We start from the raw sequence: 15257 nt of genomic DNA on the forward strand, positions 1-15257 counted from the left end.
CTTTTACTGTCAGGCCATTCAGACTGAGCAAGGACCAAAGGGATCATATTACTGACTACAATGAGCAGCCTTGTGAAGACATCTGCAGAAGAGAAGACATTTTTTGAAGCTGTACAGAGAAATACTGTAAGCTCAAGTTTCAGAGCAACAGCATTATAAAGCTGCCTTATACCACATGTAATTTTATATTACAATATTTTATTTTACACCATAACTGATATCACCATAAAAGCTCAACTAGCATGAGAGGTGTTGCAACTGCAGAATTCCACAGAAATAAATAGTGTAGTTTGGCAGCGAGCTACATGACACACGCTTAGTAGACCTCCATACAGTGATACAGGATGTGCTCCTTAATCTTGTTATTCTGTTCAGTTAACCACAGTGTTAACCACAATTTATAAGTTGTCATATATTTGTTAGAGCTTGAATATTTTTTATCCTGACCAACTTGTAACTAACTCTAATTGAGCTTTTGAACTCGTCAAAACTACAGCACTTCAAGTGAAAAAAAAAACCTTTTTTTAAATCAGTGTTTCATCTTTTTCTTCGAACCAACTGCTCCATGGTGTAAACTCTCTTTGATGCACAAACCTACAGCCTCGGGGTGGATGTGATTGAGCCGAGCTGAGCCGGAGAGGCTGTGCAGTGTTCCACTGTAAGCACCTGAGCACTAACCAAGGGGGGCATGCAAACTGTGACCACAAAATTCTTGTGAAAACAAAGAAATTATCTTGCAGTTAGGGAATTGCGCAGTGAACAAAGCAGCTGTGCACAAATGAGGGCAAGAGGAAAAAAAAGGCTTATTTAGGATAGCAGTGAATAATCAGAACCACTGTCTGCTTCTTATATCTTGTCTTGTCTGGATAAAATAACTATTTAGGCCTAGAACTAATGTTCAAGACACACACACACACACACACACATATATATATATATATAAAAAATAACCTTTCATCAGACAACTAATTAACATCTTTTGTATTGAATAGATTCCTTAAAATATTGTTTCCAATGCTGGCTAAAATATTCATATGCAATGTAGTTTGCATGAGATCAGCAAATATTTTTCTTAATTACTAAATTAAGTACTTTAAATATGGCTTGGAGTCATGTTTCTGTAGGTACACAATTAGATATATCATATATTAAATTATAATTACACATTGTATTTTATTGCCTGAGAAATGGGGAAGAATCCCAGTCCCTGGTGTATTTGCGCATTTGTGTGTGTGTGTGTGTGTGGGTGTGTGTGTGTGTGTGTGTGTGTGTGTGTGTATTATATGTGTAAAGTATTATAAAATGAGCAAAATCCAGCAGTTTTACACACACACACACACACACACACACACACACACACACACACACACACACACACATACAGAGCAGATCAAACTCTTTGGAATGGCATGTTTTATTTATTGTAATGTTTTAGTGGGGGGAAGATTCATTATCATAAAGGCCCGGAGACATTCCACACAAAGAGCAAGCCGACTCAGACTCTACCAGCTGCCTAAAGAACATGCAGGTGGAGCAGTGACTTGAGCTGTGCCGTGATCGAAGACTAACAGCGGCAGCATGACAGAAGTTGACAGTGTCAAAGAGCCGTTGTATCTAGCAGATAAACTGTCCCTGAAGCAGACACTTATAGGAGATGTAAAACAGCACAATCTCTTTTCCACCAGCATTGTTTTTAGTTTCTTCAACTTGTTTTTTAATATGCTAGGTCGAGTCTGTCAGAGGCCCCAGGCAGCAAATGGTGGATGACAAACGCTACTGTTGGCATACCCACTGGAGGCTGACCAGATTGTACCTAAGATAGACTCCTTTACAGCATTTCAGTTCAAAGAAATGAGGAAATCCGTTCTTGTTTGACATCAGATCTGCTCTTGGGTGTGAAGGTGTGCAAGTGCTCTGGAAAAAAAAAGACGGGGGTGTAGGATTGTTGCATGAATCCAAACTCTGCAGAGGCCTTCTTTTCTATTCAATTATTTAAATAAAAAACGGCATTGCTATCAACATCTTTCCCCAAAACACAATGTTTGGGATGAATATATAACATTTATTCAGTCACTTCACTAAACAGGGAAATTATAAACCAGAATCTCAGCTCTTGCCATTCTCAGTGCAAAGCCAGCTGAAAATCATCCAGCACACTGTAGAGAAACACTCACACTCACACTCAAAAGCTTTCTTGGCAAATGTATTCCTGGCTTTTGTATTAAAATATTTTTCTCCATATTCATCTCTTGTCTCCTACCTCCAGAGGAGGCAGCAGTAAGAACTTCCTTCATCCTGCCACTATTTAATTTTTTTAAGCCTGAAAAAGAGAAAACTTACACCCATCCTACAGGCATGTCTAAACTCTTCGCACTTTGGCACTTGATTGCATAAAAAGGTGTCACTGCCAAGCACGGTGGTAATGCCTTTAATTGTGTTGAAGCCAAATAAATAAATTATTTGCTTTTCACCAGGTGAGGGTGACAGGTTTGCCAACAACTTGACAAATGGAAGAATCATTTGCAAATGCAACGTGTGAACATAAAGTACAGCGGCAGAAAGAGAGCAGACAGGGTGAGAGCTTGACAGCTGGAGTTTTATCCCCTCCTGTGTTAATAGTCTCACCTCTCGGTGCAGAATAATACTCTGTTTGAGGAGTATGGGGTTCAAATTGCTTCATGCCTGATTATGCCATGGCTGATCCAGTATTCATTTGCCATTATTGCTTGTGACCCCACCTGCTCGTTGGGCCTGTCACAATTATATTTGCTACTCCATTTTAAGCAGCTCTCAGACTCCTTTGCATGGTCATGGAAGCAGACACCAGTCAGACAAATTCCATGAAGTCGAAACTTTCAAATGATTCAGGCTTTATCATCAGTCTAGCACACTGAACTATATTTTTATGTGTCTGTGGCAGGGGTCATCAAATCCAGTCATGATCAGCAGGAGTACAGCACATCTTGACATTTATATATCTTGATAAGACCTGATTTAACTCTCCAGTTAATTATCAGGTGTAGTCGTTGTGTTAGAGCAGACAAATTTTGCAGGACTCTGGCTCTCCCGAATATGATCTGATGACCTGTGGTCTTCAGCTTTAAAGCAAGAGACATGAAGCTTGCTGCTTTATCTTAGGCATTGAAGACAAAAAAAAATTGGTGTATGTGAGATTGTTATAGTGATTATTAGTTTTTGCCACTAGCATATATGAGATGCGGTTCTCTCAGTGGAGAAGAGGAAGCTGCAGGGCAGGAGTGGGAGAGCTAGCTGAGGGTGGATATTAGATCCACTGATATCCAAAGGTCAGTCTCATGCTGCACTGCGTTTGTACATAGGAGGCATGTAGGATATTTATTTTTTTAAATTTATATTATGGTATTTAATAGAAATATTAGTAACACAATATTAATAAAGGATCTGTCAGAAAAACAGAACTCTTAGTAAATAAATCTTAGTACAGCAGTGATATAGTTATAATACAATAAGCACACAATTATTAGCTGAAACTCCTATAGTTTACTGTTCTGATGGGTTCTTAGCAGAACTCATTCAGGATATAAAGAACTCTTAAGGTTTCCAAAGAACTAAAGTGTTAATTGATCTGTCTTTATCAGTGGACGTTGTTTAGTGAGAGGGCATTTATGCACAAAAAATCCGACCATAATGAACAGCAAAATTTAATGGCCTTGTGCTGTATTGTAAAGCACTTTATTATGTATTCACATTTACAAACTAGCCCTGCTCATACACGAGGTTTTACTCCATTAATTATAAATGTTGGAAAAAAAAACAATTTCTCAAATGTGTTCATTAAAAAGGCAACCTTTAAAAAAGAAAAAAAGAAAAAAAAAGGTTATGAATATTTCCAAAGAGCAAATCCTAAGACAGATTTCTTTCTTGACATCTCAAACATGTGAGAGGCATCACATCAGCCCTGACTTGCAGACATCCCAATGATACACTCACACACACACAGACACACATGCACCATTGTCTGTGGCGGGTGATGCCTCTCTCTCTCTCTCTCCTGGATGTGCTGGAACACTCCTGCTCACTCTGGAAGTGATGTTTGTGCGGCTGACACGTATGATCCTTTAATCTCAGGTTTAGCTTGTTGAGCATCAAATTGAAATATCCTGAACAGATGTAAAAACACATGTGAGCCTTGGCACGCAAGCTGTGCCGAGCTTTGTTTCATCTGCTGATGATTGGGAGCCTTAAGGAGATCTTTTTAAAATTTCATCACTATTCAAAAGGATAATTAATACGTACCCCCAGGCTTTGATTATGCTCCACACAGTGTGTTCGGCTGGTGTGGAGATAATGAGATGCTCATCAGGCGCTGCCGGAGCTCCCAACAAACATGCTCATGGTTTGCATAAAAATACTTAAGATTCTGATGAGGTAGCGTTGTGAGATGCGCACAGTCCCACTCTAATTTGGATCACAATGAAGCCGACTCAGTCTGCTGATGTGTTACATGTGCTGGGGTGCTGCCTTTACATGGAGACACCTGTCAGACTGTAATAACGCATTCCTCTTTCTGGTAGCACGCGTCCCTGCTACTTTTCACCCTTTCCTTCATGGGGACGATGGGGGTGGGACTGGCAGGGTGCTGATACGATAAGGCCAGGGTGGACACGTTGGTGGTTTCAGACTGAGAGGTGACAGGGGAGATTCTAACGAGCACTGTCAGTTGGAATGATAAGGTTTCAGCTATTTTATGTTCCATTTTTTTTCCCAGAAAAAAAAACAAACAACTCACCTCTGACTCTGGTGTTCCCTAAACAGCTGAATTAAAGGCAATTATCAGGCAATTCTGTGTGACAGCTGCTTCACTCTGACTTGGGCCAGCCGCTATAAAGCAGGACGTCCTAGCATTGTAGACGATCTTAGAGGAATCGCATCGCTACATGGTCTTCCCCTGGGGAATGCTATAGAGCACGTGCAGGAGGTCATGACTCCATCTTACGCACGTCCTTTCTGTACAGATAAGAAACGTGGCTGTACAAGATTAAAGGATGGCTGACTGTTTCCTTGAGTCACACCCACAGATGCCCATGTCACTTCTTAATGACACAGTACGGAACAAATGGGTGACCAAAATAAGATTCATATGCATGCCTAAGACTCGGATCTAATCGTATCTTACGTTGTGAGTGATGGCGGAGAATAATAACATTTCATGGCCTTTGTATCATTATCTCTCTCAGTATAAACCCAGAATGCACCTTACAAATCTAGGGTCACAATTTCACATTATATCCAAATGCCTGGTTTTAATACAAAATACAATTCTTCTTGTACAGAGAAGTTATTCAGCATTATATAAAAGTTAAAATATGCTGCATAAGAGCTTGTGGTTAGAATGATGTCTAATGTTTTTTGTGGAAATCTCTTCATGGTTTAAAATCATCCAGCTCAGCATGGTGCTCAAACATACAATAAGTACCTCTGTTTGGGTAAAAGATGGGCTAATTAATTCCTATGGGTTAAAGAAAACACATAAAAATCAATCACAAGAGACTACAGTTAAAGCCTACTACATACACACATGCACACATTGCCCCCTGCTGTGAGCTCTTTCTGCTCATGCTGTAGATGCAGTATACAGGAGCTGGGTATGCTCAGGTAGTCATGCAGTGCTCAGCTCTACATGAGGAAGAGACTCAGTTACTGGGTTTTATGATGTAAAATCTTAAAAAGAAATTCTATTGTTTGTGCATTTCTGTAAGAGATCCTGAGTGGAGGGCATATATGGCTGAAGTCCATGCTAATAAAATGTACACATTTTTGCTACAGAGAGCTTAGAAAAGGTAAATGCTAATGAAGCCAGTGACCGAGCAAAGCCGTCCAGTCCCAGTGAATTCTCAGTAGCCTCTAATGATGAATTGACGTATTTATGTCAGAAATATTTACATAATAACAAACATACAGCATGTGTTTTTTTTTTTTTTGCCTTTTGTGTACTTGTTCAGGCTATGCTTTGCTATCTTTCAATTTTTAAGCAAGTTTATACTGCTGCTACCTATCTAAGACCAATCAAAGTGGAATTGGCTCAGAAGACTGTAGTCAAGCATTAGAGCTGACATTCACAAAATGTACAATGGTTTGATTGATGTTCAAACTCATATTTGCTAGGGGCCCCCATGGCACTGTAATGCTTCCCCTTGTTATTCTGCTGTGCTGAGCATAGAAGAAAGCCACAGCATCATCTGTACGGCTGCTACTCTCCCAAGATGCTTCTCTATTATGCCTCTTGCAGGAGGCATCTGTGGCAGTAATCGTTTTGAACTTCACAAGGGCTTTTAAACAAAAATAATTCGATCCTAGCCATCTGTCCTGTGTGATGGATACATGTGTAGAGACATGCATTTCTGACAACACCATGTCCTCTCTTCTCCAGACAGATAATAGTGTGTCAGTGTCACTGACTTGAAGTGCTACATGTTAGTCCTTGGCTAAAGTGACATTTGAGAGGGTCTGGGGACCTGTGAGCACAGGCAGCTTGCATTCGAGGGCCCTTTAGTTCAGCTCAGTGTTTTAAACCAGCCGATATTAGCTTTATACAGGTGAAATAGGCATAGCATAGATTTGTGGTTCAAATGGTCCTCTATTACAAAAAGTATAAAGCAGTCCTGTGGTTGTTGCCTGAAGAAGAACCCATCTAGCAGTCATTCGGTAGGATTCAACTTGAAGGCACAATGCTGATACCTTGGTGATCTACATTTTATATACAGATTCAGCAATTTCACTGACTGCGTATGTGCAGTGTAAGCCCATGTTTCACATAAAATTATTTTCAAACACTGTAAAATTGGATTTTTCGCTAAACTTTATTCAGTCTGAAACATTCCAAGAAGAGCTTCTCAGTTTGGGCTAAATTGACAGTTCCACTAGTTTAAGTTTAGGTCTCTAAACCTTCTCTCTATGCACTCCTCTCAGCCTGAGTGACAAAGACTGTGCAGAGCCTCTGAGCTGAGATCAGCCCTAATCCTGCTACCATGCTCTCTCAAGTCAATGAGTGTCAATCAGGCCTTGGCTAGCGCTCACATTGGCAACAAATTCCGCATCCTTAGAAAACAATTATGATTGGGCTGTTGTGAAAATTGATTCCCGGGTTGACGATCCTGACGCGCACATTCTTCTCTGGCTGGTGGGGTCCTGCCATGGGAAGCAATTACCGCTGAATGCCAGCTGACAGCCTCATTCCAGAGTGAGTCAGGCCTGGCTTGATCCTCAGGCACTCTCTAGGCAAATTGTATCCTCACACTCATCTCAAACCTCTTACCAACTGTTGGCTTCTATCAGGAAAATAGATTGTTCCCTTTGTTCCCTCAGCATGTTGGAGTACAGGATGGACATGTCGTTTCAACAGTAAGGAGTTTCTTTAATTTTAATGGCTCAAATATATGCTGCAACTAAAGGTTGCTGCAGCGGGTCAGAGTTAAGGCTCTTGAGCTCCAATCACTCAGAGAAGACTGGGATATCAGATTTCCATGAACTTGACAGTCATCCTGTCTGTAAAGAGTGAACAGCAAGATGCAAAACCTAAATCTGTACAAAAGTTATTTTGCCTTTAGTTTGTTGGTGTTCCTGAAGTATTTTTTATTTTATCTGAAATGCATTTCATACTACACAAATAACGTTGTCGAGTATGTACGATCATAAATATGTTTATAAAAATTTGTAGATATTTATGTGCTTCATTTGATGCGCTATAAGCGTGTATTAAAACAACATCTTCAGGATTAATTAAACTATCTAAGAAACGAAATAAATTCAAACTTACACAGAAAGAAAATTTTGCTTGTATTCCATGAAAGTAGGAATCTCAACCAGACCCAAACTCATATCTGTCAGTTTCCTTATTAATTTAATAAACACATCAAGGCAAAGTTCACTGAACCCTTTAATCACTCTAATTCATGCATAGATGCCCACTGTGGCTCCCCTTAGGTTTTTTTATTTTATTTATTAAAGCTATTCTGAACACTGGAGAATACATAAATTAAAATATATACCGTCGTTAACTAATTATCATGCAAATAAAGCAGTACCAAATCACCGTTCATCTCTGCCAGAGCTTCAGCCCAATTCCCCAGCGTGTGTAAAGCTGTCCGTTGTGCAATTAGAGACGGAGAGAAAGAGAGCGAAGCAGCTCCGCACAAAGAGGCAGAAACGGCTGTCACTTATTCACTGTCAAATTAATTCAGTTTTTCCCCCTCTTGCCATCCATGCGCCCTTGTGCGCCATGTCACCTGTCTCTCTCTCCACGGCGCTGGTAATAGGTCAGAGAAAAAAGCAAGCACGTAAAACAGCTTCAGTGAAGAAACGACATAATGTCGTTTCATCATTACCTGACCTGTTGCTCTGAAATATGCCACTGCAAATCCCAGAATTTCATGTGAGATCCTGCAACAAAATCAAACTCAACTGTCAATCCGGTGTTTTTAATGAACTCGGCAGTAAAAGAGATTTTCTTGATTAGGCAGGAATTTCTGGTACAAATACATCCGATTAACAAAGAAACACTTGATTTGACTTCATAAGAGACTCTAAATGTGGACTCACTTTTAAGAAAAAGTCATTTTTATAAATTAAGTAATATGTAAGACTTAACATGACATACAGTACAAGTATACAGGATGCTCTATATGTTTTATTTAAATGAAAATGCAAAATAGAGCCAGAAAAACATGTTATGCTGAAATTTGTTGTCATAAAATAAAATGCAAAGCTTGTTTTCAATGTTTCCAGTTCTGATATTTGCTATTACATTGTTTACAATGAAATTATGAATTCAAAAAATTTGAACAACATAAGTGCGTGCTACTTTTGTGCTACATATTTGAATAATAAGCTACTGTACACTATTACACATAAAATGTCAGTACTGTAATATTTTAAGGGGTATATTCCAATTTGATGGCTCTAGGTAACTAGCATTGTCACTGAAATAAAATGTTTTGTATCTAGCGGTCTCTGTGTCACATTTAAGATCAGAGTAGCCTTGTTAACAGGCATGATCACATAGATTAAGGTTTTAATAATATTATAGGTATAGGACTGTTTAAAGGGGTGACATTTTATAGGACACATTCACAATCATACACAGTAGTAAGTCGTAAAATGATTTTTGACTTTGATTCTCTGTGTATAATCAAGATAAAGTCAATCAAAGATGGGACAAGATTAAAAAATATAAGAAGGTTAAAAAATAAATAAAAAATGATTTGAATCTAAAATAAAATAAGATATACAAAAATAGAATAATAATGAAAAATATAGCTGCAAGCAGCGATGACGGGCCTTCGCACGTTTTTTTATCGCTATACGGTGCCTTCCAGAAAACAATGCATGGTGGGCAAGTGCATCAAGTGGGTAAATATCAGTGGACTATTTTATGTTGTTACTGACCCATTTGGGGACTGTAGGTAAATGAAACCCCACATTTTAGACAAATGGGGTTGCTAGTGAGCCACTTAAGAGACACACCTTTGTCTGACCTTTTTGTCCACACTTAACAGCCGACAAATGTGATGTATGTGTCAAATTTCAAGTTCATCTAAGCACGCCAAAAGCCTTAAATATGCCTGAAATAAAAGTAAACTTTGACACGATGCCATGGCAACAGTGTTTGAGATATCAAAAATCCGTTCGCAATTTTGCATCTGCAATATCTCTGCGTCATGGTGGCCAAGTCTGGTCTCAATTGCATGAATCCCCTAGGAGGAGTATTTAAAAGTTTACCGCATGCAGCTGACAAAAAATCCACCTTTGTGACTGACACACTTCCTGGGGCCTGTTGGTGGCGCTATACCTGGGACTCACAATAAGCACATCAATGCGATCGGAATCCTTGGCCGAATATACACACCGCGTGTCATCACAATAAGACATTTTTTGCTTTAGATACTAGACACTTTCTATTTCTCTGAATTCGCCATAACTTTGTCGCCTCGCCATGGCAGCACTGTTCGAGATATCAAAAATCCCTTCACAATTTAGCAAGTGCAATGTCTCGGCATCATGTTCACAACGTTTGATGTCAATCACATGAATTCCCTAGGAGGAGTATTTAAAAGTTCACCGCATGCACTTATAAAACAATCCAAAATGGCCGACTTCCTGTTGGGCAGAGCTCATAGTTTAGACCGCGAAAGTTGTTCGGGTCGATGAGATCTATATGCGTACCAACTCTTGTACATGTGCGTACATAATTGCCCGATCTGTGCACCAATGTTTGTTTTTGCATTACAGGGGGCGCTACAGAGCCCCCCTGCCACGCCCGTATTCCAACCTTTGTCCAATCCTAGTGTCGCGCGACTCTGACGTGTGTGCCAAATTTCAAGAGTTTTCGAGCATGTTAAGGGACCCCAATTGGCCAAAAAGCCTTAAATATGCCTGAAATAAAAGTAAAATTTGACACGATGCCATGGCAACAGTGTTTGAGATATCAAAAATCCGTTCGCAATTTCGCATCTGCAATATCTCTGCATCATGGTGGCCAAGTCTGGTCTCAATTGCATGAATCCCCTAGGAGGAGTATTTAAAAGTTTACCGCATGCAGCTGACAAAAAATCCACCTTTGTGACTGACACACTTCCTGGGGCCTGTTGGTGGCGCTATACCCGGGACTCACAAGAAGCACATCGATGTATAGATATATATATATATATATATATGTATATATGTAAATTATATATATATATATATATATATATATATATATATATATATATATATATATATATATATATATATATATATATATAAAATATGTATGTGTGTATATATATATATATATATATATATATATATATATATATATATATATATATATATATATATATATATTTGGGATTTACCATTTAAAGGGCCACCAATCTCTACCAACTGCCTGACAGCCACACATTTTCCTACATATGCGTGACAGGGACATAGCATTATCCCTCCTGTCAAAACAATTTACCTTGGCAGGTAGGTAAGAGAGGATAATACAACTTCCTCCACTGAGTGGATGATTGACGTGACGTTTGTATGGTGACAGTGATGGATTGTACTAAAATGGGAATATCTGCTGTATAACCAATGGTGTTGTTAATAGCCAAGGCAGACCTATAGATAGGCCTATAGGTCTGTATTATTTTAGTGCTTTCACTTGACAACTCTTCAGCACAATGACCATAAGTTAGTTGGAATTAAAAAATAAGTTTCATATTAACAAACCAGTTGGGTTTAGTAGTCCTGCTAATACTAGTATTCAAACTAACATGAAGATAGTGACATAAGAAAACAAGATCAATTTAAGGCAGCACAATCAAGGACAATTAACAGAGCTCATTGTGCCTTCTGGCAGTTAGTGTTGTACATACAATAAGAGGTTAGCTAACTGAAGGCTCTTGTAATACAATATGATAAAATAAGCTACTCTTAATCAAGTTACAAGTCTCTTTCTCTCAGGTCCTTAAAGCTATAAAGCTGAGAACAGCACGTCCATGAACTTACAGGCACAGATAAGGACCTAATTGCAAAAGTTTAATCACATTTTGATTCATGCTTTATAAATTCGAAGCACATGGTTCTGGCTCTCTGCGCTGAAATCTAATTCAAAGAAGCGCTATAATCTAATGGTGCTCTTTTGTTTATCACAGTAAATAAGGTAAAAACAAAACAAGTAAGCAAAATATGCCTTATTATCACCACTCTTATTATCATAATGACCTTATTTGTCTACAGATTGTCCCTATTAGCTTGGTTTATCGCATTGGGTCCAGAGCATAATGAATGGCCATGGTCCTATATCACACAGGGGACTCTGACATGCCTTTTATTACTTTTACACTAAACGAAACAAATGATGCGGTTCCACTTTGGTGATTACTTACTGTATCCTTGATGTGGAAGTGAAAAGTGCACCCTCTTTTAATATTTCATTACTGTTTTTCAATCCAATTTTATCCAATTCATCATTTTGTCTTCTAATTTACAAGGCTTGTGACACATTTTATGATCTAAGTTTTTGTATAAGTGATCTCAATTATGCGGTAAAATCTTTTGATGTCTAATTGTTTTTGACAAAAAAGAAAAGAAAAAACCTTTTGCTCCAGTTTTGTCTGTTTCCAAGTCTTTATAATACAAAATCTGATTTTCTAACAGCACTGAATGTCATGTTAGAAGTACAGTTTATGCCTGAAGTGGTTATAGGTATAGTGTTTACTTTTTATGAGGGCCCCATTAATGTGTTTACTAGAAATGTAATTATGACTGTGCACAAAAATGTTTTCATTTATGCTAAAAGTGATTCATATTGTACATTAAATCAAGCGTGGCTTAAGAGGAAATAGAGAAAAGCATGGTATTGGTGGTTTCACAAATAAATAAAAGTGGCAATGCTGCAGGGTATGCATATTATTAACAGTGCAGATGTCATGGGTATTTTTCTACAAACATTGCACTGTGCATGCATTTTTGTGACACATCAAGCTTGTTAAAATGGTTCCGAAACAATGGTAGTGAATATGAAGCTATAATAAAATGATTGCCTGCAAACAGCATCTGCCTATAGCCAAGCAACAAACCAAAGAAGATTCAAAAAACATCGGATGGCTGGTTGGCTGGATATGTTTCTCTGCTTGTTTCTCTGACAACTATACAGAAAAAAATCAAAAGGGAATATTCATTATGATTCATTATCTGTGCCACCAAATTGCATCAAGCTTATAAAATATTTCTTTCACTTGTTCAAAGCCTTGTTAGCACTTAAATTCAATTACTGTTCACTGTAACACACTGTCAAGTCGCTTTAGCAAATCATTAGTCAGGTTTATTCCTGGGCAGAGTGCAGCTGCTTGACCAGCTTAATCGTTACAAAACAGCTAAAGGTCCACTAATGAAGCAGGAATATGATGGACCAGTAGTTGGCTCAGGCCTGAGATTTCCAGAACTTTCACAAGATCAAAGTGGTGCAGGGCAGACCATTTTGAAAATTGTCAGCTTTAAATTAAATCCGCTGGAGACCTTACTTCAAATCTGAGGCTGTATGAGAGCTTTGGTGGGGGGGGAGTTGGGGAAAGAATAGCCTCTAACCCAAGTGCAGATAAAATGTTAAAATAAGTGCTAAAAATATTAGAAAATAAATAATTATTGGAGAACCAGGCAAAATGAAAGAAATCAGTGGGGTAATAAATATCAGGCAAGCTCATGGCTGTGCATGTTTGAGTGGACTTTGTTTTTACCATAAAATTTCTGATAAAATAATAAAAATGGTATCATCACAATACCAAAACAAACAAAATTTAAGACACTAATAACATTCCCTATTAAGCCCATATACATATACATATTCCCTATTAAGCCAAACTCAAACAAAACTACAAAACTTTGGAGGAGAGCTATGACAAGAATCAAAGTGTGTGTGTGGTTGTGTGTGTGTGTCTGACTCCCAGCTATTCTGTCAGAGAAAAACAAAGATTAGTGTGTTCGTTGAGAAAGTTGTTAGAAAAAGGTAAGAATAGTGTTTGTTTTTGCCAGATTTTTTCCAAATTTTTAATTATTTTTTTTTGAGTTAAGTTGACTGAAATTCAGTAAAGGTAAAATATATGCATTGCCAAACTAAAGACGTAACCTGAGGTAATGACCAAACCAACATACAGAAAATATTTTTTGTTGTTATCTTAAATTTTACTTAAGCCATTTCCAAGTAAGGTATTTTTACTTCTAATGAAATATATACTGCACTGTAGCATTCCATTGCTAATTTGAAATGCTAATTGTCATAGAAACCACTTCCCTTGCATCATGAACGATGCTGAGAGTCTTTTTTTACATTACATAATCCCAACATGATACAAAGACACTAATATTTTAATAAAAATGTAGTGTGTACATTGCACACACATGTATATACAAAAATTTATTTTGTTTGTATCTGTTTTATTTTGTTCTTTTGTTCTATTTTATGTCAAGCCGATGATGGATATCATTACTTACTACCTATTGCACTACAGTGACCTCTGATGGTTTTGGCATGCAGTGCTTTACAGTTCTAGAAAAACTACTTTAATCTCGATCCTAAAGCTTTACCAAGTTAAAAATGTTCATGTTATTCTGACTGTCATGTACAGTAGATTGTCGGAATGAAATGTACACCCCGTTAATACATGTTTATCATCACTGCATTTGAAAATAGCCTAGATATTGTAATACATTTAAACATACTGTGTTACCTTTTTTCTTCTGAGAAATCAGAAGTCATAGCTGAAGCCCCTGCAAGTCATTGCAGTATGATCAGAAGAGGTCAATACTGCAGTAGAAAAACGCTGAGAAAAACTTCAGTCAAGTAAGCATTGATAATAAAGAAGTAAAAAAGGCATAATATTTTTCGAAGGAAAGAAAGAAAGAAAGAAAGAAAGAAAGAAAGAAAGAAAGAAATACAATGTCACAGTGGTGCAGCTTTTGTGTTGCTACCAGGTTTGATCCACAGCTAAGGGTTTTTTGTGCGTAGATTTGTATTCCTCCCAGAGTAATTTTCTGCCTTGTGTCCAGGCTCTGGATCCACCACCACCTAGGATAACTCAGAATAAAGTATTTCTGAAAGATGAATGAATACATAAGTGAATAATGAAGTAATTAATTAATTAATATTGGTGGACATGACAGCTTAGTGTTTAGCATGTTTGCCCCTCACCTTTGGGGTGGGGGATTTGATTCCTGCGTCCACCCTGCATTCATGCATTTTGCATATTCTCCCTGTCACTCTCTGTGTACTCTGGTTTCCTTCCCCCAAGCGAAAGACACTGTACACTGTAGGCTAATTGGCATTTTAAAAATTGTCCGTAGTGTGTGAATGGGTGTGAGAGTGTGTGAGTGATTGATTGGCACCCAGTGCAGGGCGTCTCCTGCCTTGTGGCATGAGTCCCCTGGGAAAGTCTCCAGGTTCCTCACAACCGTGCATACAGTATATGCAGTACAGAAAATGAATGGATGAGTGAATTACTATATATTTTTTTATATTTTATTAATGTATACCATTGTTAAAATAAAAAGAATGAATGAGATTAGATGAATAACAGCCTGATGATTCATTCATTAATGGTTAGATTTTTTTTATCGCCACCAACAACATTTAACGATTTTTATCTTATGTACGTATATCATTGTGGTTTATTTGCAGGCCTACCCCAGCCCCACCATTAGCTGACACTGGTTCAGATAATGTGTTTCTTTGGCTTATTATAATACACATGACA

Source organism: Tachysurus vachellii, chromosome 8 (assembly GCF_030014155.1).
Source record: "Tachysurus vachellii isolate PV-2020 chromosome 8, HZAU_Pvac_v1, whole genome shotgun sequence".
Lineage (NCBI taxonomy): Eukaryota > Metazoa > Chordata > Actinopteri > Siluriformes > Bagridae > Tachysurus > Tachysurus vachellii.